Below are 26,862 nucleotides of genomic sequence, written 5' to 3'. Positions count from 1 at the left end.
TCTTGATGCTGCAACCTATCTTTTATACAATTGAGGACCTAAATAGCCACGGAAAATACTTCACAAGACCTCAAACGAATCAAAAGTTGAAGGGTTTAATTTGGATAATGAATCCAAAATATTAGTTGAAATTCTGAGCCCCCTCCCCTCTTTTTTTTTCAATTTTTGATTTTTGTGCGTGGTACAAGAAACACTTGTAACTTTTATTAAAACTCTTTGACTGCTACACATTATTCGAAAGAAAAAAACATCGCGTTTAGTTCTTATTTGAAAAATTTATTTACATCAGTCACTCCCTCCCCGCCCCCCATAATGTATTACTCTTTCACCCCTCCCAACAGGATCGTCTGGATCCGCCACTGACGTTGTATAAGTACACTAAAAAAAATCCGGAAACGTTTCTGAGTATATCGTGCAGCTGCGGTTCATGAAATTTTCAAAAACGTTTCCGAGTATTTCGGAATTCTCTTTCTGTAATTTCCAGAAATGTTTCTGAGTATTTTGGAATTCTCTTTCTGTAATTTTCAGAAACGTTTCTGAGTATTTCGGAATCTTCTTTCCGTAATTTAAGAAATCGTTTCTGAGTATTCTGTGCAGCTGTCGTTCATGAAAGTTTCAAAAACGTTTCCGAGAATTTCAGAATCTTTTTTTTTGTGATTTTTTTCTAAAATATAATTCTTTACTATAGTATTGCATACCATATCAGTTTCAATTCTTTCATATCTACACTGTAAAAAAAATCCGGAAACGTTTCTGAGTATATCGTGCAGCTGCGTTTCATGAAATTTTCAAAAACGTTTCTGAGTATTTCGGAATTCTCTTTCTATAATGTCCAGAAACGTGTCTGAGTATTTCGGAATCCTCTTTCTGTAATTTCCAGAAATGTTTCTGAGTATTTCGAAATACTCTTTCTGTAATTTTCAGAAACGTTTCTGAGTATTTCGGAATCCTCGCTCCGTAATTTCCAGAAATGTTTCTGAGTATTCTGTGCAGCTGTGGTTCATGAAAGTTACGAAAACGTTTCCGAGTATTTCGGAATTCTCCAAACAATTTTCAAAAACGTTTCCGAGAATTTCGGAATCCTTTTTCCGTGATTTTTTCTAAAATATCATTTTTTACTATACTATTGCATACCATATCAGTTTCAATTCTTTCATATATAAGAGCAATGAAACAAGCAATTTTAGAATCATTCGTGGATTTTTTTTTCTGAATTTCTAATGACAAATAGCACGGTTAACAGCATAACATATGCGCAGTTATAAATTTTTGAAAATTTATGAAATAATATAGTAGTTTCATCTTTAATCACAAAATCGTCAGCGGAGGGGAGGGGGATACTTTCTCAAAAGAGGGATTGTTTGTTAAACAATCTTAAACTTCAGTTTTTCTCTCAATATTTTCAAGACAAAATTATCAACATATTGTATTTTTAATGCAGAACTTAAAAACATATCTTGTATCAAACTTGATAACTTTTATTTTCGGATAAAATTTGACAGGACTTACCTACCCTTCGCGTTCCGGAATTCGTTCACCTCAAGTCAATTTCTCTGACGAACAAAGTGGACCGAAAAGTACCAACAGAGAAATTGATGAATTTAAATATGACACCAAGTCCTCCTGCTGGAACCATTCGGGTTGATTCTTCTGTTCTTGCCCTTTTCCAGTTTATCACAAATATAAATACTTAATCAAAATAGGTTACTGATTTAATTTTTACAATGTGCGCAAAATGCATTATATATTTTATTTATTAAAACATTGAATTCTGTTGCATGATTATTCCATTTCATATATACGAGAATCTCCCTCCACACCATAAGAGTGATGGTGCACCCATAAAATGCTATAAAGCGCCACCCCCCCCCTTAAAAAAAGCAATCCCTGAAAATGTCAATGGCAGTCTGCGTGGTGAACGCCCCTCGTCTTCTCCCCATATGAACATTGTATATTAATAACGTAGTATTTAAAAAATGATCACTTTTAAAACAATGACATGACTTTTTATTTCGGCATAAATGCAGCTGTTCCATTTTTGCCACTGACTCATTCCTCCTGACTGTCCTACATTAAACTAATATATCCACGAAGGAAATGCTACGAGGGCTATCCAGAAAGTAGATTATGTTTTCGTCTGTGTCCGCTAGGGGCGGGGCTAGCGCGGCCATCTTGGGGTCAAAGCGTTGCGCAGCTCAGTCTGCATCTAGCCGTGCTAGTGAGAGGTTCGTGCTGTGTTCGTTCAGATACTGTGACGGTTTGAAATGTCTGCGTTAATTGAAAATCCCGCGAGCTGCAAGGTGCGCGCAGTAATAAGGTTTCTGACTGCAAAAAACTGTAAACCGATAGAAATCTATCGGCAGCTTTGTGAAGTGTATGGGGACAACATTATCACTGAAGGTGGAGTGCGTCAGTGTGTCATAAGATTTAAAAATGGCCGAACCAATGTTCACGACGAAGATCGAAGTGGGAGACCCAGCATAGTGAACGCCGAACTTCTCGAAAAAGTCGATGCTAAAGTCCGGGAAAATCGAAATTTCACAATAACGGAACTTTCTTTAAGTTTTCCACAAATTTCGCGAAGTTTGGTGCACGAAATCATCAGCGAAAAGCTTGGTTACCACAAGTTTTGTGCAAGATGGATTCCAAAAATCTTGACAGAGGACCACAAAAATCAGCGAATGGCTGCAGCGTTGAACTTTTTGGACGCTTACCATAAGGATGATGACTTTTTACTCGATCGCATCGTTACTGGTGACGAAACATGGGTGAAACACGTGAACTGTGAAACGAAATTGCAATCAATGCAGTGGGGGCACACAAGTTCTCCCCAAAAACCCAAGAAATGCATGCAAACAATGTCGGCAAGGAAGATCATGGCGACTGTTTTTTGGGACAGAAAAGGTGTGATTTTGGTGGACTTCCTGGAAAGAGGCACTACAATAAACTCTCAAAGGTATTGCCAAACTCTCCAAAAACTCAGAAGAGCAATTCAAAACAAGCGCAGAGGAATGTTGAGCTCTAAGATCTTGTTGTTTCACGACAACGCCCGGCCCCACACGGCAAATGTCACTCGTAAAGTTCTTGAATCTTTTAAGTGGGAGTTGTTTCCTCATCCACCGTACAGTCCCGACCTGGCACCGAGCGACTTCCACCTATTCCCAGCAATGAAGAAGTGGCTGGCTATGCAGCGTTTTGATGACGACGCACAGCTGCAAGAAGAGGTAACGGAGTGGTTGAAGGCACAGGCGGCCGAATTTTTCGACGAAGGAATTTCCAAGCTCGTACATCGCTACGATAAATGCCTTAATTTGTATGGTGACTATGTCGAAAAGTAGTATTTGAGTGTGGCTTTCATCTGTATATAATAAAAAAATTTTCCTATACTTTGTTTATTTTTTATTCCAAAACGTAATTAAAACATTGAATTCTGTTGCATGATTATTCCATTTCATATATACGAGAATCTCCCTCCACACCATAAGAGTGATGGTGCACCCATAAAATGCTATAAAGCGCCACCCCCCCCCCCTTAAAAAAAGCAATCCCTGAAAATGTCAATGGCAGTCTGCGTGGTGAACGCCCCTCGTCTTCTCCCCATATGAACATTGTATATTAATAACGTAGTATTTAAAAAATGATCACTTTTAAAACAATGACATGAAATAATATTACTTTTTATTTCGGCATAAATGCAGCTGTTCCATTTTTGCCACTGACTCATTCCTCCTGACTGTCCTACATTAAACTAATATATCCACGAAGGAAATGCTATTTACCGAACAACTAACGTCAAGGAATTTTTTATTGTCAACCACATTTAACAAAATGAATAAGCACGTGAATTAATTGCATAACTATGTTGCTTAATGGTATAAATATTTTTTAAATGAATGAATAAATTATAATAAAAAAAGATAAATAATACTGGCACTTTTTTTGTGAAGCATATTACAATACTAGAAAACATTTGCATTACCATATTTTTAATGAATTAAACAATTGATTTTTTTTTCTTTTTGAACCAAAATGTATGTACATCCAAGTAATTTCGAAATAACTTTTCTGTGATTGCTTCTCAAATATAAATCTTATTTCTTTTGCGTAATTAATCAGTTTCAGTTGGTTACAACAAATAATACACCGAGCACATAGGAATGTAGGATAACTTTAAATTAATTATATAAACCCAAAAACAGTTACAATTGGAGCCTCATCAAATGCAAATCAACAAAAATATAAATGTATATCAACATGTTTTAAAATATTCATTAATACTTACAAGTGAAAAAGAGGAATAAAATCTAAATACCTCCATTACAACTGGATAAGTAATCCAAAGGGTTTCCTTTCATAAAATGTAAACACGGGTGTTGAAACTATTCACGCTTGAACACACAATATATGTCTAATCATGGTCGCACTGGAAATTGTAAAGAAGCAAATCGTTATTAACTAACTTAATAGCTGCGTACATCGTCTAAAAAATCAAGGGCAGTCCAAAATGCAAAGGCGTAAAATTAGTTTCGACACATTTTACCACTCTCTAGACATGAAATAACAAGCAATCCAATGCTAAACAGTTGCTGACTGCAGCAACCATAGATAAGAAAAAAATAAGTTCTCGTTATTTCCGACTCTTGGCGCCCGTGTTGGAAGGATGAAATACGTTTCGAAGCGTTGCGTCATCACTTCCGCGTCTAGATTTCTTGAAATAACAAAAAGCTTTCTGAATAATGAGGAGTTCGCTATTGGATGAAGGATTCCTACTATTTCGGAAACGTTTCCGATATATCCAGAAACGTTTCCGAAATTTGTTACAGTGTAAGAGCAATAAAACAAACAATTTTAGAATCATTCGTGGATTTTTTTTTCTGAATTTCTAATGACAAATAGCATGGTTAACAGCATAACATATGCACAGTTATAAATTTTTGAAAATTTATGAAATAATATAGTAGTTTCATTCCTAATCACAAAATCGTCCGGGGAGGGGAGGGGGGTACTTTCTCAAAAGTGGGATTGTTTGTTAAACAATGTTAAACCAGTTTTTCTCTCAATATTTTCAAGACAAAATTATCAACATATTGTATTTTTAATGCAAAACTTAAAAACATATCTTGTATCAAACTTGATAACTTTTATTTTCGGATAAAATTTGACAGAACTTACCTACCTTTCGCGTTCCGGAATTCGTTCACCTCAAGTCAATTTCTCTGACGAACAAAGTGGACCGAAAAGTACCAACAGAGAAATTGATGAATTTAAATATGACACCAAGTCCCCCTGCTGGAACCATTCGGGTTGCCTCTTCTGTTCTTGCCCTTTTCCAGTTCATCACAAATATAAATATTTAATCAAAATAGGTTACTGATTATGTTTTTACAGTGTGCGCAAAATGCGTTACATATTTTATTTATTAAAACATTGAATTCTATTACATTATTCCATTTCATATATACGATAATCCCCCTCCCCCCACATCATAAGAGTGATAATGCACCCATAAAATGCTATAAAGCGCCCCCCCCCCCTTAAAAAAGCAACCCCCTGAAAATGTCAATGGCACAGTGGTGAACGCCCCTCGTCTTCTCCCCATATGTACATTGCATATTAATAACATAGTATTTAAAAAATGATCACTTTTAAACGAATGACATGAAATAATATTGCTTTTTATTTCGGCATGTAAATGCAGCTGTTCCACTTTTGCCTCTGACTCATTCCTCCTGACTGTCCTACATTAAACTAGTATACCCACGAAGGAAATGTTATTTACGGAACAAGTAATGTCAAGCAATTTTTTATTGTTAACCACATTTAACAAAATGAATAAGTAGATGAAATAATTGCATAACTATGTTGCTTACTAATAGGTAACTGGGTCATTTTCTAATGGTATAAATATTTTAAAATGAATGAATAAATTATAATAAAAAAAGATAAATAATACTGGCACATTTTTTGTGAAGCATATTACAATACTAAAAAACATTTGCATTACCATATTTTCAAATGAATTAAACAATTGATTTTTTTTTTTTTTTGAACCAATGTATGTATATCAAAACCGTTTTTCGAGTATTTCGGAATAACCTTTCTGTGATTGCTTTTCATATATAAATCTTCTTTCTTTTGCGTAATTATTCAGTTTCAATTGGTTACAACAAATAGTACACTGCGCACATAGGAATTTAGGGTAACTTTAAATTAATTCGATAAACCCAAAAACAGTTACAACAGGAGCCTCATCAAATGCAAATCAACAAAAATATAAATGTATGTAACAGCATGTTTTAAAATATTCATTAATAATTACAAGCGAACATCAGCGGAATAAAATCTAAGCATCTCTATTACAACTGGATAAGTAATCCAAAGGGTTTCGTTTCATAAAGTATAAACACGGGTGTTGAAACTATTCACACTTGAACACACAATATATGTCTAATCATGGTTGCACTGGAAATTGTAAAGAAGCAAATCGTTGTTAACTAACTTATTAGCTGCCTAATACATCGTCTAAAAAATCAAGAGCAGTCCAAAATGCAAAGGCGTAAAATTAGTTTCGACACAGTTTACTACTCTCTAGACATGAAATAACAAGCAATCCAATGCTAAACAGTTACTGACTGCAGCAACCTTAGATAAGGAAAAAATAAGTTCTCGTTATTTCCGACTCACTGGCGCCCGTGGTGGAGGGATAAAATGCGTTTCGAAGCATTGCGTCATCACTATTGCTTCTAGATTTTTTGAAATAACAAACAACTTTCTGAATAATGCGAAGTTCGCTACTGGATGGAGGATTTTTACTATTTCGGAAACGTTTCCGATATATTCAGAAACGTTTCCGAAATTTGTTACAGTGTACGTATTAGGATTTACCCCATTATTTTCTAAACCCCCCCCCCCCTGAATATGAATTTCACATTCAGAAAGCAATCTTAGCAAATTTCTAACATCTTAGGATTTTCGCACAGGATTTAAACTAAGCAATTTAGACAAGTGCGTGTCAATTTTTATATCGGTTCTGCCGAATCTTTAAGTATGTTTATAGCTGTAGCATAATTTTCCGCGTTTAAAGTAAAACCTCTTATAGCTTTAGCATATGTACTGCCGAAGCGAGTACAACCTCTTATAACTATACCCGCTTCGTCAGTCAAGTACGATTTTAAGTACAGTGAAACCTGTGTAAGTTGACCACTTGCGGTGCAGTACTTTGGGTGGTCAACTAATAAAGTTTTTTTAAAATCATTTCTTGCATCATGTATTCATTTTTTGACTAATTGACACTTACTCTTTCTGTTCAATTCATTTTCATTGTTTAACATTACTTTGAAACAAAAATTTAAAATGTTATTCAAATATTTTCAAAGATAATTTTCCCAGATTGACGTATTATGTGTCATGCAAATTTAAAATTTCAGTAAATTGATCAAAAAATATATATATCTTATTGCTTATAAAAAGTTACTTATTTGATATAATTAGTTCCTAAAAATTTATAGCTATTCAAAAATAATAAAATTTTCGTTTTATTTTTTTTCTCATATACATTCATAACCATGATGATCTATTGTTCAACAAAATAATTCCTTATTGAAGTTTGGCGCACTTATTAGACACTAGTTTTAGAATTTCCATATGTGTCAGTTAATTTTCTCTGGATTTCTCCCATTTCAATTAATTTTAGTATTTCATACTTTTTATCAATCTCAAGTTCAACTAACTTTCTTTTTGAAGCCATTTTACGTAAAACTATTACACAAATAACAAGATGGACTCTCATAGTTCAAAAAGGCAGTTGAAAATGAAAATGTATCCTATCTCTTAATCCCTTGCACCAGAAATACTGCAATGCAAGTAACTTTCCTTTTAGCACAATTCCAGTGTTGCCACAAAATATTGCAACTGTAAAAAAATACTTTGTACTTTTCTACTGACACATGTTTTCATTGAACAGAGAGAACAAAAGACAATCTCAAACAGAAGAAAAGAAAAACAAGTTTGGAGAATAAAAGGGTTCTTAGTAGTTTTCCCATGTGGTTAAACTCACAAGGAGGTTTAGTTATGCTGCTGTTTTATTTAGTTGGTAAAATGCTGGTTTGGCATCGAAAATATTCTTGGAAAGATTTAAAATAAATAATAATATAAAATAAAATAATTTGCTACATTAAGTTTTAAAAAATAAACCAAATGGTCAACTTACAAAGGGTTTTTTTACAATATTCCAAACCAAATTTGGTGTACATTAGTGATCAAGATAGACAGGTGGTCAAGATAGAGAGGTTTTCCTTCATTACATAAGATAGGATAAATTCCGTTCCTGACAAAAGCGGTCAACATAGACAGGTGGTCAACTTACAAAAGTAATCAACTTTACAGGTTTTACTGTAATTGCATTTTCCTACCTCACTCAAATTTGCGTTATTATGAATCGCGGGTTCAAATTGAGAAAAGAAATCGCTAAAGTTCAAAATATTTCCATCAAACTGAGGTATTTGCAACTGAGGAATTTTCAGACTGCATTGTTGTTCCTTTCTAACAGTTGCATTCAGTACATTTCTTGTTTGATGTTCTTTTTTCTCGAGAATTTTATTCATGTGTATTTTACATGTTATTATGAAATCGCGGCACACACATAACAGTTGTTTTTCCATTTCTTTTTCTAGGTCGTCTTCGTTGCATACCTTCGCTATTTCTTGATCTAAACCTTCAAGTTGCTTTTTTTTATCTATTAATTTCGCATAAATTTCAATTAAATCAATAGATACATTTTCACTTTTTGCAATTTCAATTGCATTACTCGTTTCTGTCGCTGCCCTACTGACAGACGTTCGTATTTTCTTCAAAGTTTCATAATCCATTTCGTGGTATGAATTAAACTATGTTCCGAGTTGAATTTCTGTTCTAAAGGCCAAGATCCCGGTACCAAAAATTGTTCAATCCCAAACGAAAGTGCATTCAATAGGTAACAAAAAGTTTTAACCTGACAGAAAGGAATCCAAGACTTCAATGATTTAGATATTCACTTTATTCACGACACATAACATATAAGTACACTGAAAAACAAGAAGAACCAACTAACAACTGATTTCATCGTAGCCAACAAGGCTTTTATACGCTACTGCAGCGCCGCTTACAGTTAAGTTTAAACATAAGGCACTCAAATATAGCCTAAAGTAGCGTTTTAAAATACTTCAGCTTTGAAAAAATTTCGGAAGAGAACTCTTGAACCCCTTACAGATGTCCTAAATTTGCGTTTTTAAGGTTCAGTTTCTAAAATTTTCTAAGAACAGTCCCCTTCTTTCATACATGACGATGGCAATCTTAAAGTTTTAAGACCTCAATTTTAAAAAAATTTCGGAAGAAGCTTCCAACTCGCTTCAAGTCATTCAAAGATAGCCAAAAACAGTTCTTAAACAACTTCATAAACGGATGTTTTTTGGGCGGGGCGGCGGAAAATTTCCCTTTTTCCGCCGGTCTTTCCCATTGTTCACCAAAGACAGTAAAATTTTTGTTTCCGATTATTTTTATTATTGACTAGCGGTACCTGCACGGCTTTGCCCGTAGTAGAAAATGAAAAGGTCATTTGATTCGCCTGTATATTTACAAATAATGGATGATGAGTTGCTCGCTTGTGTTATGGTAGTTTGCTCGTCCACATTATGGTAATTTGCTCATTAAATGTTCTTAAAATTGGAATAAAAAATGAACAAAATCGAATTTTCGAAAAAGCGCTTCGAGGTGCACACCCCCATGCTACGAACTAATTCTGTGCCGAATTTCATGAAAATCGGCCGAACGGTCTGGACGCTATGCGCGTCACAGACATCCAGACTTTCTGCTTTATTATTAGTATAAAGAAAGAGCAACCTCCCTCCCCTCCCCACATCTAGAAAGACAACCAAAAGTTTTAAGACTTCAATTTGAAAGATGTTTCGAGTAAGAGATTTCGGAATTCCTAAACTTTTAACTCACCCCAAAATAGCATTTCAATACTGCAGCATCGAGAATTCTTGGGGCAGAGAGTCCTCCCCTCCCTCCAGTTCACTAAATTTGACTTAATCTTGCGGTTATGCGACTCCATTTTCACAAGTTTTTAAGGAAGCTGACTCCACTCCTACCCCTTTTCACAAAAGACAGCCCTAAAATTTTAAGAATTAAATTTCTAAAATTTATCGAGAGGCAAACTTCGAATTCTCTCTTCTTTGGTCCCCCTAAGATTTCCTGAAACAAGAGTTCTGGAAACTTCAGCTGGGAACATATTTCCGGGGGGGGGGATAGGAAACCCCCAAATTCCACCCTCTATGTTCACTAAAGATGGTTTAAAATTGCGCTTTTAAGACTCCAGTTTTGGAATTTCGCGTAAAGATACCCCCCCCCCCCTCGCTTTGACAACACCAGAGACTGCTAAAACTTTTAAGACTTCAGTTTTCAAACATTTTTCGGGAGCCCTCAATACCCTCTCTCGTAAAAGTCACCTAAGTATAGCTTGAAATCGAGTTTCTAATACCTAAGCTACAAAAAATGTCCCCCCCCCATATTAGAATACCCGAAACCTTTTCCCATAAATATTCACTTAAGATTGCTTCAATTACTGTTTTTTAAGACTCCAATTTCCGAATTTTTTAAGCGTTAGTGTAAACATTCCATCCCAGCAGCAATCACTCTCAACCGGTGATTCAGATTCAACTTAAGACATTTAAGAGCGCACATAATTTTCGTATATGCGTGTAACATTCAGAAAAAAAGGCAAGTGAATAAGAAAAGGCTGAATGATCGAAAATAGAGAGAGACTATTTTTTTTTTAATTAAGAGACAAAATGAGATTAATTGAAATAATCTACGACAATAGCGAAGCGAGCAACTCCAGTCTGCAAGGCCCGACTATTTAATAGTGAGGTCCACAATGCTTTGGAGGCCCCCTTCTGTATTCTATCACTTTAAAGCAACGCAAAACAATGTTAAAATAACGTTTAACATTTATTTATATATAAAAAGAGGGTTCCCCCCCCCGCCACAAAAATACATGACTTTTAATGCTATGCATAAGTTTTTTAAAAAATTGGGGCCCAAGCGGCCTGGGCGTTAATCAGGCACTGTCAGTCAGTAATGCAGTTAGCAGTAACAAAGCTATCTAAAAAAAGTTAAACGGGGCGGGAGCCTAAAAACCACGCCTCGAAAAGCACGTGGCAAACAAAACAAGTCCATGACGGAAAATCAAGAAAATGTCGATGCATATTCGCGGTTATGGAACGGTATAATGATTAAAGCATATTTTCAAACACCCAGTTTTTCATCTTTTTTTTTTTCGAAGTAAAAACTAAAGAAAAGTTAACGAATTTCTTTTCGTCCGTCCTCCGTCTCGGAAATTTGTCCTGAGACGGAAGGTCTTGCACCTATGCCTCATTGAGTTTCCACATAAGTTATATAAAAAACTATACGTAGGTAAAAATATTACAAAACCAATGGGATAGGGTTGCCCAAGGGTCATTCCATGCGAAATGAGCAAATCAGCTGTGGCTGACATGTCACAGATTTCAATGAAAATTTTTATTTAGGTAAACCATGCATATCTATGAGGAAATGCAAAGTATGGAAGTTTAAAAATTGTTTGTTGCTTTGTTATTGACATTAGAAGTTGATGCTTACGCTAAGCCTAAATTTTCGGAGTTCATTGCTGCCAGTTTGTGACTCAATAACTCCATAAGTTATAAACGTACACTTGAAAAATAAATATCTCCATATTCTATAAACAAATCTCTATTGGGAAAGAGCAAAGTAAAATTTATTCGGATCTTTTTTTGGATCTGAGATATTAACAAAATATTGAAATTTTGCCTATTTACTTCAGATTTCAAATCACTCTTCTAGCTCTTTTAAAGAAAAAATAGCAGTAAAAATGATTCAGATTAAAAAACTACCGATAACTAACTATCTGCTCTAATTTAGTTACTGTTTATGAATTTCTTGATGACGAAATCGTACTTTAAAAAATCGAAAATTTCTTTTTTTCCTCTATTTCAGATGCTTTTTTGAAGATGAGGGAATGCTCCAAATTTACTCAAGTTTTTTTATGTAATATATTGAAGTGTCTTTTAGATGCTATTAAATTTTAATCATTGGTATCAGCGTATATTTGTTACTAGAGTAACTTGAACTTAGGCAAAATTTCATTAGTTAGTTCTTTTTATTGTAAGTTTAGCAAAACTAACCATTTCTTTCGTGTTTCATTTTCTCAAAAGCATGTCTCTGAAAATCCCACGTTACATTAGAATGGTATTTTTTTTCATTCCATAATAGGATGAGAGAAAAAATATAAAAAATGGCGATATAAGGGAATGTATTTCCTTTATTTGTAAGACTCAATTTAAAAGCTCATGAATGATCTTCGCAACGAAATAGCTTTTGTGCGTCCGATACTTTTGAGCGCATGTGAGAACGGATGGGATGGAATCATAGGCGGCTCGTGGGGACAACTGCCCCTCCTTTTCAAAAACAAAGGGGCACTGCCCCTCCGTTTTTCTAACTTCAAAGTTATAGATCGACTGGAAAATGCTGGTGCTGATCGATTTAAAGAAAGAAGAATTGACTTAATAAGGGTACTTTAAATGTTTGTCACGTTTTTTGATGAAGATTAAATTGGAGCTTTGAATCGAAAGAAGGAAGTCTACTGTTGATATTTGTCTCCAGATTTCAGGTCGTGTCCCTAGGTTTTTTTTTTTTTTTTTGAGACGATCATTTAACCAACAACAAAAATGCCATGGCCCAATTTTATAAAATTTAAAATAAAATAATAAATAAATAAATAAGGGCGCTGCCCACATCCCCCCTCCCGTGACTTCTCTGACCCCCCCCCCAAGTTTTTTATGGACCAATCGCCCCATGGATAAAATCGCCCCCCCCCCCAAAACAGGCCTCTGGATCCGCCACTGCCCCTACTCGAGTTATCTCCCTTTGAAATGAGTAAAATTTTTACATTCGACCCTGAACTTTAACCTGTTGCCGTTATTTTAATTATTAACTTACAGCCACGTAACTCAGCATGTAAGACTATCAATTTATGCACTTTAACATCAAAGCGTTAAAGTAATTGTCATAAATGTAATTCAAATACATTTTGGCCAAAAGGCAAAGATCTAAAAGTACCATTTTTGACTACGACAAATCACTTTTGATGACCCCTAAAAAATCAAGGGTCCAGTTGAGAGAAAAAATAAAAGTGGTTTTAAACATTTTTCATATCCAGCTTTTAGGGATATATATTTCAAAAAAAAATTAAAAATGGTCGAGCGCACAAATCCATCGAACCTGTATGGATTGACCCATAAAACACAAAGAAAATGCTATTTTTCTGAATTTTATTTTACGTTTGGAAATCAAAAACCAATTTCGAGTTTCTTCAAGCAAATAGTAGAAACACAGCTCTATATTCTTGTAAAATTCTGAAGTTGTCTGAATTTTCCCTCATTTGAATTTTTGTGTCTATGTGAAGGGGAAAATCATCATTTTACAAAATGGCACTATGTTTAAAACTGATTTTGAAGACAAAGGAGTTAAATTACAACTTCAAAAGTAAGGTATTTCTTTTATGATACTTGGCACATTATTGGGTATTAATTTCATCAAAGCTAATACATTCCTTAAAGATCGAGATTAAAAAATAAAATGCTTAATTATGAGAAAATTGAAACATTTTCAGTTTTTGAAACTCGGTTAAAAGTTAACTATAATAACTTTGAAAATTTTACTGACATCAGATTAATTACCCTACTCCACAGATGGCAATAACATATAACTTTTATATTTTCATTAAATAGTAAATAAGATACAAGCCTTCAAAAATGCAACATTTAGCATTTATGAGAATGCTGTTCAATTTGACCAATTTTCAATCGCATGTAACTATTCAAATAAAAAATTTTAAGCAAAAATATTTTTATATAGGCAGAAAAGGAACCTGTATACCAATTTTTATAAAAATCTGTTACCATGCGGCCACCACTTTTTTGCGAATTTTGCTCATTTCGTATGGAATGACCCCCAAGCAAAAGTGGTCCAATCATAGGGTTGCCGTTGTTAGAAGTTACAATATTGAAACTTCGAATAGCGACCACCCTATGATTGGACTACTTTTGCTTGGGCAATCCTATACCATCTTTTGTAATACTTATAGCAATTTTTTTTTTAAATAACTTATGTGGAAACTCGGCGAGGGTAAATTACCCATTGTTTGGGCACCTTTTAGCCCCTGGCAACCCGATTAGTTCACACGCAATAGGTAGGCAACCTTACTTTATCGTTTTCTTTACAGCTTTTCCTCTTCATTTAAGACAACAATATTTGGAAACTCGATGAAGGTAAACTACAGTAGACCCTCGTTTTACGCGGTTTAAGATTTGACACCTTTATTTTATTTTACGCGGATGAGTTTCGGTTTTACGCGGATACGGCAATGCAAACAGATAAAATTTTCCCCTCTTTCAAAATCCAAACTCCTAAAGATTGCAACTTACACGTAATAAACTGCATTTTGGGGTACTAGTAACCAAGCTTGGGTCCCTTGAGACATTTTTTGCGATTGATTCCAGAGCTCTTTCCAGAAGTAAAGTTATTAAACTCACACAGTTGAGAAGTCGCTGGAAGAAGAGCTTTTAAAAGGGACAAAGGAGGCTAAAACCAAGGAGATACCGACGTTCCAGGTAGCTATTAGCTCCTGGTCTAGTTCTAAATTCTCATTAACTGTTCGATCCGGTGATGGTGCTGCCATCTATCGGTATATAAAATAATGGAGGCAAGGCACTTAGTATGCAGTCCTCGACATAAATACAGTTGTATTCAGTTGTGACTCGGAATCGGAATACCGACGTTGGTAACGTACAACCGAAAACGTTCACATTGAAAATTTTGAGTCATTCTTAGACAATAGGAATGATCTTTCTTATTTGTAAGTGAAGGAAGATTCTATCCTAGAAATGACGCAAGTGATCATGGATGCGTTAATGCTCTGCAAAGAATTACAGAGAAAAATTCTTAATGACTGCCAAAAGACTATTACAGCCAGCTCCTCTTTATAAACAGAACACAAAATTAATTTGTTTTCTTTATGCATGTTGTGCTTAAAAGACGATATAAGTACGCATTAAACTTATTATACAATTAGCCATCACTAGAATAAAGTATTTTGTTATCTACGGAACCAAACTCCTATTTTAACACTAGTATTAGGTCTCAATGTACGCGGCATTTCCGTGGAACGTAACCCCCGTGTAATAAACGAGGGTCTACTGTTATCATTTTTGGGCTCTTTTTAGCCTCTGGTAACCCTGCTTAGGGACCGGAAAAATATAGGCAACATTACTTTAGCGTTTTATTTACAGCTTCTACTCTTCATTTATGACAACAATTTCCGGAAACTCGATGAGGGTAAATTACTAATATTTAGGCACCTTTCAACCCCTGGCAACCCTGATTAGTTCACATCAAACAGGTAGAAATTCTTACTTCATCTATGATAACAATTTAAGGTAACTGAGAGTAAGCCTAGTGGAATCTTGCTCTATTTGGTTTCATGGAGAATGTAAGAGGAGTTGGGGTTTTTTTTAAGGTGAGAACAATTCACCATTTTCCCCTCGACATAAAGATATATAATGCACATATTTCATATCTTTGTGTATTCACATTTCTTTTTGTTTTTAAAACACATATCCTTGACTTTAACCCTTTCTGAGCTATTTAATTTTTCAAATGTTACACTGGTTTTAAACCCCAATCCCAGATTTGTCATGACTGGCTTCAGCCCTTCCCTGAGTGCACACCTGTGTAGGATGGGTATAATCACTTTCATTCCAGAATCAACTTTAATGTAAGCCAAGACAATAGGATAAATAAATAAATATTTAGTTGAAAGAAAAAGGAGGACACAAGAAACAGACAAAGAGTAAAATGTTTTATCTTTTAATAATATATATGTCTCTGTCCTTTGAACAGCTTACCCAGAAAAATTGTCTAAATTTCTTTACTAATTTTCTTATTTTCCATTTGCTGTACAGATGCAAGTCCCTCTTATGCAATTTAAGAACAGGACTAAAAATTTGGTAAGGCATTACAGTACAGAAATGCCGCTATTTTGTTGCTTTTTCTGTACAAGGGTATAAAGAGTCAATGTAACACAAAAATACAAACCACAAATATCATGAAAATGTCATTAATAAGCATAGTTTCAACCTCCCCAAGGAGGTATTAAGGAACACTGAGAAACACTTAGTACAGAATAAAAATAAATTATATAATAAAAAGAAAAATATATTACCCAACAAACTAAAATTTATGCCAATTTGTAATGAGGAAACCAAATGTGATTGTTTTACATTAAAAAAAAGAGATGTTATGACAGTCAAAGTGAATTTACACAGATTAACAATATAAAATCTACATTAATTTTGCTTTGAGTAAAAAATTATTTTTTTTCCTAATAGCCTTAGCAGCTTTGGTATCAAAACTGTACAATGTATCGTTTCCATGGAAGCTGTAATATTCACATGCTTTAATAAGCATGGTAACCACATAATGAAGTTTTTGATTAGACATACTATGAGTTTTTGAGAGGGTATTTCTAGTACAAACAACAAACAATCTACAAAGAAAGCAAGATTAATATAAAAACTATCAACCTTATGAAAATATTCAATTAATGAATTTTAATTTACATATAAATTTATTGTTAAAAAATAAGTTTAATCAAAACAAAAAAAAGTAGAAGATATCATATGAAGCAGTGAGAAGCAAAGGGATGTAAGTGGACATTTTCAAGTTGAGTAAAACACGTTTAAAGTTGTGGGTCTAAGTAGGCTTTCATTGAAATGTTTCTCTAAATCATGCTGTATAGCATTACCTACCAGGGCTACTAGTACTATCGCTTGCCCAAAGACACAGGAGAAGTTCACCTACCATTTGTACTGGTTATCTCCAAATTTTTAATTTTGCCACTTACATCCCTTTGCTTCTCACTGCCTCATATTCCTTGAAGATTAAAAAGCTAAGTACGTATGTGTAAAAATTCAGCATACCTTTACATTCCTAAATAAGAAATAAACAATGAATTTAAATCGTTTTAGCAATAGTTTGTACCTCTAGCACAGTTTAAATTAAATTTTATAATAAATAAAATTTAAGAACATCAAAATAAGATTTTAGGGTATCAAAACTTTTTACCAAATAAAACATTGTTTTAAAACTATATTTTGATTAAAAGATTGAAAACACGATTTTATTCATAAAACACTAAACACAAAATTGTCCCTCAGATGAAGTTGATTATCATTAAAACAATGTTAAATGTCAAATGAACATAAAACAGTACACCACTACACAGAACAGATGAAATACAAATTCCATTCACATCGTAAAAAATTTAAGAGAAAAACCGAATTAAAAGTCATATCCGTACAGAATTTCCACCTATACAAAGCACCTTAGTGAATTAGTGAAATGAAGCAAAAACAATGCTATCAACTTTTTGGAGAACTGAAAAGAGAAAGGAAGAACTGTGCACAACTAGGCTAGCAGTTTTGTGAAAAATTGTACATATAATCTTCTAAAGCATATAGAGATAGACCATACATTTTAGCCTTTCCTAAGAAATGGCAAATATCACATTCAAGAGGAAAAGAATAAAGATATATTAATGGGTTAGCTCATGGGACATATCATTAATAAATCCTCCGGAAAATATTAAAACTTTCAAGCTCAAATTTTTAAGTATTAAAAAAGAAAACTGCTTTATACAAGAAATTGTTAAGTTAGATAACACAAACATTGTAGATTAAGGTAATTTAAGGTCAAAGTAGCCAACTTACAAATAGCTAAAGTTCTACGCAGTTGCAATTTGGCACACACAAAGTGAATTGTGCACTTCTTGAGTACTTACAAGAAATATAAACAAGATTCGTTTTAATCTGAATGTACAATGTTTGAGCTTCTTAGGTATGAAACAAGAAACAGTTCAAGTTAGAATCTGTTCTTTTAGTGTTTTAATACAATTGTGCATTAAACTATTACAAGTTTATCCTACAAAAAGGTTTTGCCATGAAAAGGGCATCAAAATACACAAAATGCTGACCACTTTGACCAACAGCACATTTAAGATCCATAAATAGTGTTGCTAAAAAACTATGAAGACACAAAATTGTGTGAAGATGATAAAGAAAGTACACACATGCTTCAATTTTAAAAATTAGGACAACTCTTCTTACAAAGAACATGTAAGGCAATCGGTTTGTGTTTCATTCGAGTTCCAGTCTACACAGTTGCAGGTTTTTCACCTGATATACATGCCAAGTAAATAACAGTATACCTTTCATGTATATTCAGAAATCATTTTAGATTATATTATTGAATTGAAGTGCGTTCATACTTAGTGACAATTACAGAACTATTTAATAAACTTTGGCTGCTTCATATAAAATAATTATCTGTTTTGTATTATTTGGAGGAATAATTTAATTTTAACATTATTCAAATATAAATCTAGGTTTCATTCAGAAAGACCTATGTTACAGTAATTACAGACAGTATAAATACAGTCAATTAATTACAAATACCAAGAGCTACATGTAATTTATACAGCAAAAAAGACTATCAATTCTCACAAAACATAGGGAAATTAGGAAAAAGCAAAAACATAAGCATTCTATCAAAAATCACTACAGCTTTCAACAAATTAAAAACACAGGCATTCATAATAAATTCAAACAAAAAGCAAAAATGATGCATACTAAACACACCAATCTTTGTGTGTGTTTTTTACATGCCAAGCTCTGTACAAGGGACGGTTATGAACATTGACACTGCAAAATGCTTTATCTTAAGCAGTTGTTTATCTTTCAGTCTTCCTTTAGAACACTTTTTACATGTTTTGCAACACATCGCACTTGAAGTTAAGAAATTCTTTGGGATTCCAATGATTAAAATTTGTCGTTGCTTATCCAGAAGACCATTAGGGTCAAGGGTCATATAACAGGAAGAAAAGACAGGGAGACAGATGTACACCAAGGAGCAGGAAAACATATGGCATGGCATGTTTTAAATCATCAAAGAGGCTATCTAAGAGAAAAAAATAAACAAATGAGAAAGTTAGCAAAACAATTTTGCAAAAGTTTTTTTGAAAAAAAAACCTTTAAATAATTTAAGCATGTTAGATGAAAATTTTTGTCTGAATGTTAAACAATTAATATGTTATGCATTAGGAATAAAGAAAAACTAAACATTATCAATTACTTAAAATTTAATCAATGCATAAAAACAAGTATAGACATGAAGAGGCGAAAGTTAAGCATAATAATTTCAAAAACATTAGTAATGAAGCAATAATATTTAAAACAACCATACAAATATATAACATACGGGGAACAAAGGTTGAAACCAACAAAGATTAGTAGACTCTAAACAAATACATGAAGAATTTGTTAAGTATACACAAGGAAAACATATACAAATTAATGTCTATAAACAATTCATATTTTAAACAAAAGCTAAGACAGTCTGACTCCGATTTAACAAACCTCCATTTAACGAATTTCGCGATTTAGTGAAGTTTTCTTTCTCCCCAAGTAAAACAAGGGCAAAAACCTCTATTTAACGAATAATAAACCCCAAATTAATGAATTATTTTAGCAGCCAATTTTTTTTTTTTTTTTTTTAATTAGAGTTTGGGAATACTGGATCATTTTCCAAATGATATATCCATTTTGTATGAAGCAGAAAAAGACCTTTTTTGGAAGGGGGGGGGGGCAACCAGTGAATAGAGATTATGATGCAGAAAGCAAAGATGAAACTTCCCTGTTACTTTTTCTAATGCTTTACATGGCCTGGAAACTGTAAAATTATATCTCATGCAGAAGGTTGTAAATGACGAGTGTCGGCACAGTATTTTTTTTTTCTTCATACAGTTGAAAGAGAACTATTTTGAGTCAATTATTAAGGATATTTTTAAACACCTATAACTCAGTACTTTAAAATTTCAAACTAACCAGTGTGTAATAAGTCGAGGAATGCTGAATAAAAAGTGTACACCTTCTAATTATGGCAATTTTTATGCAGTTGCTTATGAGATAAGACGAGTAAAATTTTATTTTACACCACGATTTTACAAGTAACCCCGATTCAACATAAAAGTTTCGGTCCCTATGAATTTGTTAAATCGAGGCCGGACTGTATTGGAAAACATTATAAACTTGATTTGGCTTTATCGTATTTTTTCTGATTACCCCCCCCCCAAAAGGGTAGGCAGATGGCATTTTGGTAAACTTTCTTTGACCCCATGACCGTTTGTGATCTTAAATTAAAAAAACTGGTAAAGAAAAATAAGTAAAATAAGAAATAGCAACGTCAAATAGCCCAAAATTGCAGATTACTGCAGATACATGTTTTACAGTTACAAGTATTTCCTTTTTCTACACAAAAGAAATGAGCTTATGGATGAAAAGGCAATCAATAAATGCTATGAGCCAGATAAGAAGGCAGCTTAAAAGGTATTTTGATCATTGATTTTATGCATTTCAAAAGTTTTAGATAAAATATATCAAACCTCTTATTTTCTTTAACTTCAGCATCTGGTTGGGCAAGATAATCCTTATTATTTAAAGTAGCATAGAAAATAATAGGTGCAAAAGTTATTAAGAATGTTGTCCTAAAAAATTTGGAAGCAAACAGTTGCATACCTCATTTTTTATATTAATTTTTTCCTAAATTTCAAGACTACCATAAATTTAACATTTATTAAATTTTATCTCATATAATAGTGCATAATATTTAATTTCATAACAAAATTCACATTAAAAAGGTTTATTTTCGTTAAATCGTCTCTAGCCATTTTAATTCTGATCGCAAAAACTAAATTGAAAGATTTCTACAAATTACAATTGATGCATTTTACAACAAAAGATTTTTCTGAAAAATGTTTCATCTCATTCAGCAAGCAACACATTGATGACTTCATTGTATGTGCTGACTGAACTGAATAAATTTGAAGTTTCACTGAATTTTTGGTCCTTTCCTCCTGTGTTAAACATTTCCTGTGTGAATATTGCTAGGTTTAATTGAAAGTTACAGGAACAGTAGTAATTACAGTAAAGTAGTAATTTTTATTGCACTAATTATTTAAGTTTGCCGACTCGCTTAAAAGCCACTTCAAGTGAGTGATTTCGTTTTCTCCATATTTGTTCCCAATAAGGGAACGATATTAGGCTTGTGTAATGGGTTTTTTTGCTCCTTTTATATTTTGTCAAAATAAGCGGCTGGAATAATTAATCAGCGGATCAATTAATCAGATTCCACTGCAGATAGAGGGCAAATCTGTATATTTTTTAGTATTGGAATACTAATTGAATCTTGAGTCAGGACCAATTTGATTTTGTAGAAAATTAGTTTTTTTTCTCATTAGTCTTGAAACGGCGTTCCATTGTGTTCTAGCACCAAATTTCCCCGGATTCAATATACATAGTCTACATACAGTGGAACTTTTAAGTACAGTAAACTCCCGATTATTGGCGGTCAAATTATCCATGGGTTTTTTCATTCTTTTTAAAAAAGGTATGTACTAATAATACAGTAAAACCTCTCCTAACGGACACCTGTCAAGTGCGGACACCCCTCTTATACGGACATTTTTTAATTTCCCCGATTCCAATGCGAATAACATTATTAAACCCTTATCCTGCGGTCACCCCTCTATTGTGGACAAAAAAATTTGTCCCCCTAGTGTCCACATTAGCGGGGTTTTACTGTATAGTTAAATTTTATACCTACTATTCAGGTTATCCGCGGATACCGTGCCACTCTATTCCAAGGATAATCAGGAGTTCACTGCAATCTGTCGGACTGGTGATCAAAAAAATACTTAGTTGGAACACTTACCCTATGAACTAGTGAGAGATATGTATAATATTTACTTGTTTGTAAACTAAATTGGTTCTCAATCGCAAATAAGAATTGTTTTAGAATTTTAATGCTTTGAATTGAGGTCCTTTCTTTCAGGTCAAGAAGTCCTAAAACAAATTCTTACAGAGACTAATTGAAACTAGTTCTACAGTAAAAGCATGGTCAGATAACGTAAGAATTCCGTGGAATCTAAAAGCTATAAGGAGCTAAATCTCTGCTTTCTAAATGTGGTAACGAATTTATTTACCCAGAAAAACGTGTATACAGTCGGACCCCGATTTAATGAACCTCTATTCAACGAATTTCGCAATTCAGCGAATTTTTCTTTTCCCCCCGACTGAAATGAAGGCAAAAACTCTTATTTACCGAATAATAAACACTGAATTAACAATATTTTAACAGCTGATTTTTTTTTTTGTTAATTTGAGTTAGGCAATACTGGATTGTTTCCAAATCATATATCCATATTGTTAGAATCAAAAAAATTCTTGGAATCTGCTACTTTTGATGGGCGGGGACAAATAGTCAATAGCGATTCTTCAGAATCGCTATATTTCAGTGTTCTATGGATTAGTGTTCTATGGATCAGTGTTCAGTGTATATATTTCAGTGTTCTAATGGACCTCATAAAATTCCCATTAAAACTTACTTTTTCAAATACTTTACGTGGCCAGGAAACTAAAAAAATATCTTATGCAGAGGTTGTAAATGACAGTATCTTCTCTCCATAAAGTTGAAATAGAGTGGTAGTCAAATATCAAGGAAATTTTCAAACATCCATTATACAGTACTTAAAATTTCAAATTAACTTGTGTGTAATAAGTCGCGGAATGCTGAATAAAAAGTGTACACTTTCTAATTATGGATATTTTTGCGCAGTTGCTTTTTGGAGCTTTTAGATAAGGTAAGTGCAATTTTTAAAAAATTTTTCACACCCCGATATTACGAATAAACATGATTTAGCATATAAAAGTATCAGTCCTGATGAATTCGTTAAATCGGGTCCGACTGTATACATACGCACACATCTATATTCACTTCAGAAACTTATCGTACCAATGTATGCTTTTTTCTGTTAATCTTGCAGAATAAAAATAAATCCTAAATTAAAAAGGCTTTAGATGAATTCATAAGTTATAACAATTAATAATTTAATATCAAATAAAAAAGGATTAAAGTATAAGCCAATAAAAATTATATTAGGTAAAAAAACTTTTAACCTTCAAAATAACTGAAATGTTTACAAGATGCAAAAGGGATTGAAAAAACTTAATATAAAATTACATTTTTAATGTAACCTATTTGATGCTGTCATGTTTCAAAAGATGTTTTCAATCACGAAAATGTAAGTCAAATCATTTTAACCTTCAAATAAACCAACATTTTGAAGACCAAAAATAATACCAAGAGAAGTAATTTTAAAAGGAACTTTAATTCATTAACCCGAAATTCACTGATTAGTATGCATAATTACTTTCTACATTTTTAATACTGAAATAATCAACTTGTTATAAAACTAAGTATTGAGGTAAATATTTTTAGGATACAAAACAATTGAAAATTCAAGCTTGACATGCAATTATTGGTGAAACATATGTTAGATACTTGCATGCTTCCAAAATATGGGTGTTACTTATACAAGGTAAAAATTAGGAAAATTCTGTTAAAATGTCAGAGATGTGGTTTAAAATTAAAATTATCTTAGATGCATGATAATGTTTTCCAAATATTTACGAGAAGAAATTTCTCGCGGTACCTGTGTTTAGTTCATTAAAAATTGCTTTCCATTGCATTGGCCGACAGTTTCTTCATCCTATCTCAAGGAAAGCAATAAGTATGGTCACCAAAAATTTGATAAGTATTTTTTTTTAAAGCAGGAAATTATTGATAATCCACTTAGAAAAATAAACCAACTTTTGATTTGCTATTATCGTAATAAGTTGATTTCTCATGTAAAAGATAGAGGAAATACAAAACCAATAGGCAGGAAAGTAAAAGTAAACTGAAATCACATATAGGACTAGAGCAGAGAAGATTATTAAATCCTTGTTTGGGTGTTTTCCATTTTAGATTGCTTACCCCTCAAAAGTTATATTTTAGTGAAAATACTATGTTTTATTAGTTCATTTAATATATTTATATTTTCCATATATCTATGCTAATATTATTAAGAGAGAGAGAGGGCGGATTTTTTTGTGTTTATATGTTGGAAGTAATCTCTGGAATCACTGCACCTATTTAAAAATTCCTTCACTATATGAAAGGGGCTTTTTTACTGAGTAACATAGGGTATGATTTGAAAAAATCCAAAAAATAGTTCTTATTTTTGTTCCAATTTAGGCCCAAATTTCACATAAATTCCTGAATATGGGAGTGAAAAATTACTTGCACATATTGATATTATATATCGTTGAAAAGGGTAGGATTTTTCAGTGTTCTAAACAATTTGTTTCAATCCTTCAACTTAATTACGGCAGGAGTAATTGCGTTCTTAGCTCGAACTTTTTTAGGCTTAGCTGAAATGTAGGCACTACTTACTTCATTAAATCTATCAATAAAAAGTGAAGGAATTGTCCCACAGTTTTCTTTTTGACACCATTGGTAAAAGTGATTTTTTACTCCAGATCTCTCTCGACCTATGGTCGAAAAACTTAGCTTCTATCTTCAAAGGAAAAAAGTTACATGCGTTTTTAAAACAAGTTCGGAAAATGTCATTTTGATTTAAGTTATCAACCATTTTATTTTTGCGTTTCCACGGTTACTCTTTTTGAATCTATTGTTTCTTTCCTTATTTTGCATTTAATTTCTTAAACTTATTTTATTTCGTTTTTCCATGGTTAGGCTTTTAAAATCTATCTTCCTCATTTTAATTTTTTAAAAGTATTTCATTATCTGTCGCCATTGTTTGGAAGAGAAATTTTGCATGGTGCTTTTTTTTTTCTTTTATTTAAGCCTGATTGTTGAATATATGTCACTTGACACAATTTTTATCCTGAAGGTAGACAGGGCAACGCAGCTCTTAATATATAAAGATATGAAAACTACTGCTAATGTGATTATATATTTTTTTGTTTGTTTGGCGAAACATTTATTATTGCTAAAGAAAAAACATCCGCTTCACTCACAAAAGGGTTGGGTTCCGGTAGTGTGGTTGCTTGGCGCATTAGGCGCTGAGCAGTTCAGTCTAGGATTATTGTTTTAAAGAAACCCTAAAAGTAATTCATTGTTTTGGTGATTTGTTTTGAAAGAAAAGAAACTTTTGATTTGTTTTTATCCGAGTGAAATGTACGACATTCTTTTTTTTTCCCGACTATGATTTTTTAATGTTCCACGGTATGTTTATTTTTTTTCGTTAGACAGATGGATTATGATAGCCTGGTTGCTGGGAGAGTTTGGCAGTAAACAATAGAGTTGTGGAATTATTTTTACATTTGAAAGATATTATTTGATGTTTTTTTTTTTGTTTATTTGGCGAAATATTTTCAATTGCAGTAAAAACCGCTTCACTCGCTAAATAGAGTTTTAAAGTAACTGTAAATCTAATTTAATGATTTGACGAAAAGTATTAAATTTCAAAGAAACTTTAATAGTTTTTTTTTTTTTTTTTTTGAAAAGGTGTGCACACATTTTATACAAAGAAAAATAATCATTTCACATCAGAGGGGGAGGGGGCGTCAATTTTTTTTAAAAATTCAACAGACTTTCATTAATTTTTTAGCATGGACATCGCTGTGAGGGTACTGCTAGTATTTATATATATATCACCACTCCTTAGAGACTATCATGACATTTAATGAGGTTAAGACAAAACATTTTAACATAAAACTATTTTAATTCAACAAATTTAAATTATATTTCTAATAAAAATATACTATAGCTGTGAACATTGAAAGATGAATATTAGGAAGATTTATGCATAAAATTCAGGAGGTTTAGCATGAGCAAATTTAGAGAGCAGAGTTCGCAAAAGATATTTTTAAAATAGTGGTAAGGATTTCTTACATTTAGCTTGCATAGAAACCAAAATTTGGCTTTAAAAATTGCTGCAGGATCAAAAACTCTCATTTACACATTTTTAGAAGCTTAAAGGAAAAGATACAACTTTAAGGTTTTAAAAAAAAATGCAGCAAAAGAGTCATTCTTACATTTTCTACCTTTTTCTTACCAGAGAAAAATCCCGATTAACCATTTTTTTTTTAAATAAAATTTTTAAATAAGGAAAATGAAATAAAACAAGTTTTGAAAATGACTGGACACATGCAATTGCGATCATTTAATCACTTATTATCATTTTTTGGGGGGGGGGGGGGTTTCATTGTTTTGATGAAAATTTAGGACATATTTACTTTGGGAGTTTAGGAGAATGAATAAAAATTCAGCAGCTCCATGAACGGATTAGAAAAGTTGGCAACTATAAGAAGCTATTAAGTACAATTTAAATAATACAAAGTGTAAAAAGTTTTGTGAATGGATGAATATTTTAAACGAAATAAGTTAAAATTTGGTTCCCTGTGTATCCTCATGTACAGACCAATAGAGAGATCGAGCCTTGCAAGAGACTGATGTAGAATAGTCTGTTACGGGCAGCAAAATAGTTAATGTTTGAAAACTCAAGCGATATTAAAATCGAGAAATTGATAAACATCAATTTTTGCTACAAACCAAAAGAAAACTAAAAATGTTGGTCCAGGTGAACAGACGACGTAAGCAAAAAATGAGTGTACAACTGGTTTCAAAGTGCTTCCTTCCATTTAGGAAAAGAAACCCTGAATGACATACCAAGTTACGATCAATTCTCATCAAGTGTAAAGATCATCAACATTAAGTTAAACAATCGCGGACTATCATGATGATGGAAGCAGAGGAATTGGGAAAACAGAGAGGACAGTGTTATCACCATTATTCACCAAGGTCTGCTCT

General features: G+C 32.9%; 1 protein-coding gene across 3 annotated transcripts in view; it reads right to left on the bottom strand.

Moving 5' to 3' along the window:
• Positions 1-15,950: 15,950 nt before the first annotated feature.
• LOC129219260 (CUGBP Elav-like family member 2) overlaps positions 15,951-26,862 on the bottom strand; it is a 542,217-nt gene continuing 531,305 nt past the window's right edge. For all 3 annotated transcript variants that reach the window (XM_054853587.1, XM_054853590.1, XM_054853589.1), the window contains one exon: positions 15,951-19,107. The gene's annotated coding sequence lies outside the window, so the exon portion shown is untranslated. The remainder of the gene's footprint in view (positions 19,108-26,862) is intronic.

Source organism: Uloborus diversus, chromosome 3 (genome assembly GCF_026930045.1).
Source record: "Uloborus diversus isolate 005 chromosome 3, Udiv.v.3.1, whole genome shotgun sequence".
NCBI lineage: Eukaryota > Metazoa > Arthropoda > Arachnida > Araneae > Uloboridae > Uloborus > Uloborus diversus.
The sequence above is the reverse complement of the archived record's forward strand: the minus strand, read 5'-3'. Positions and strand labels throughout refer to the sequence as shown.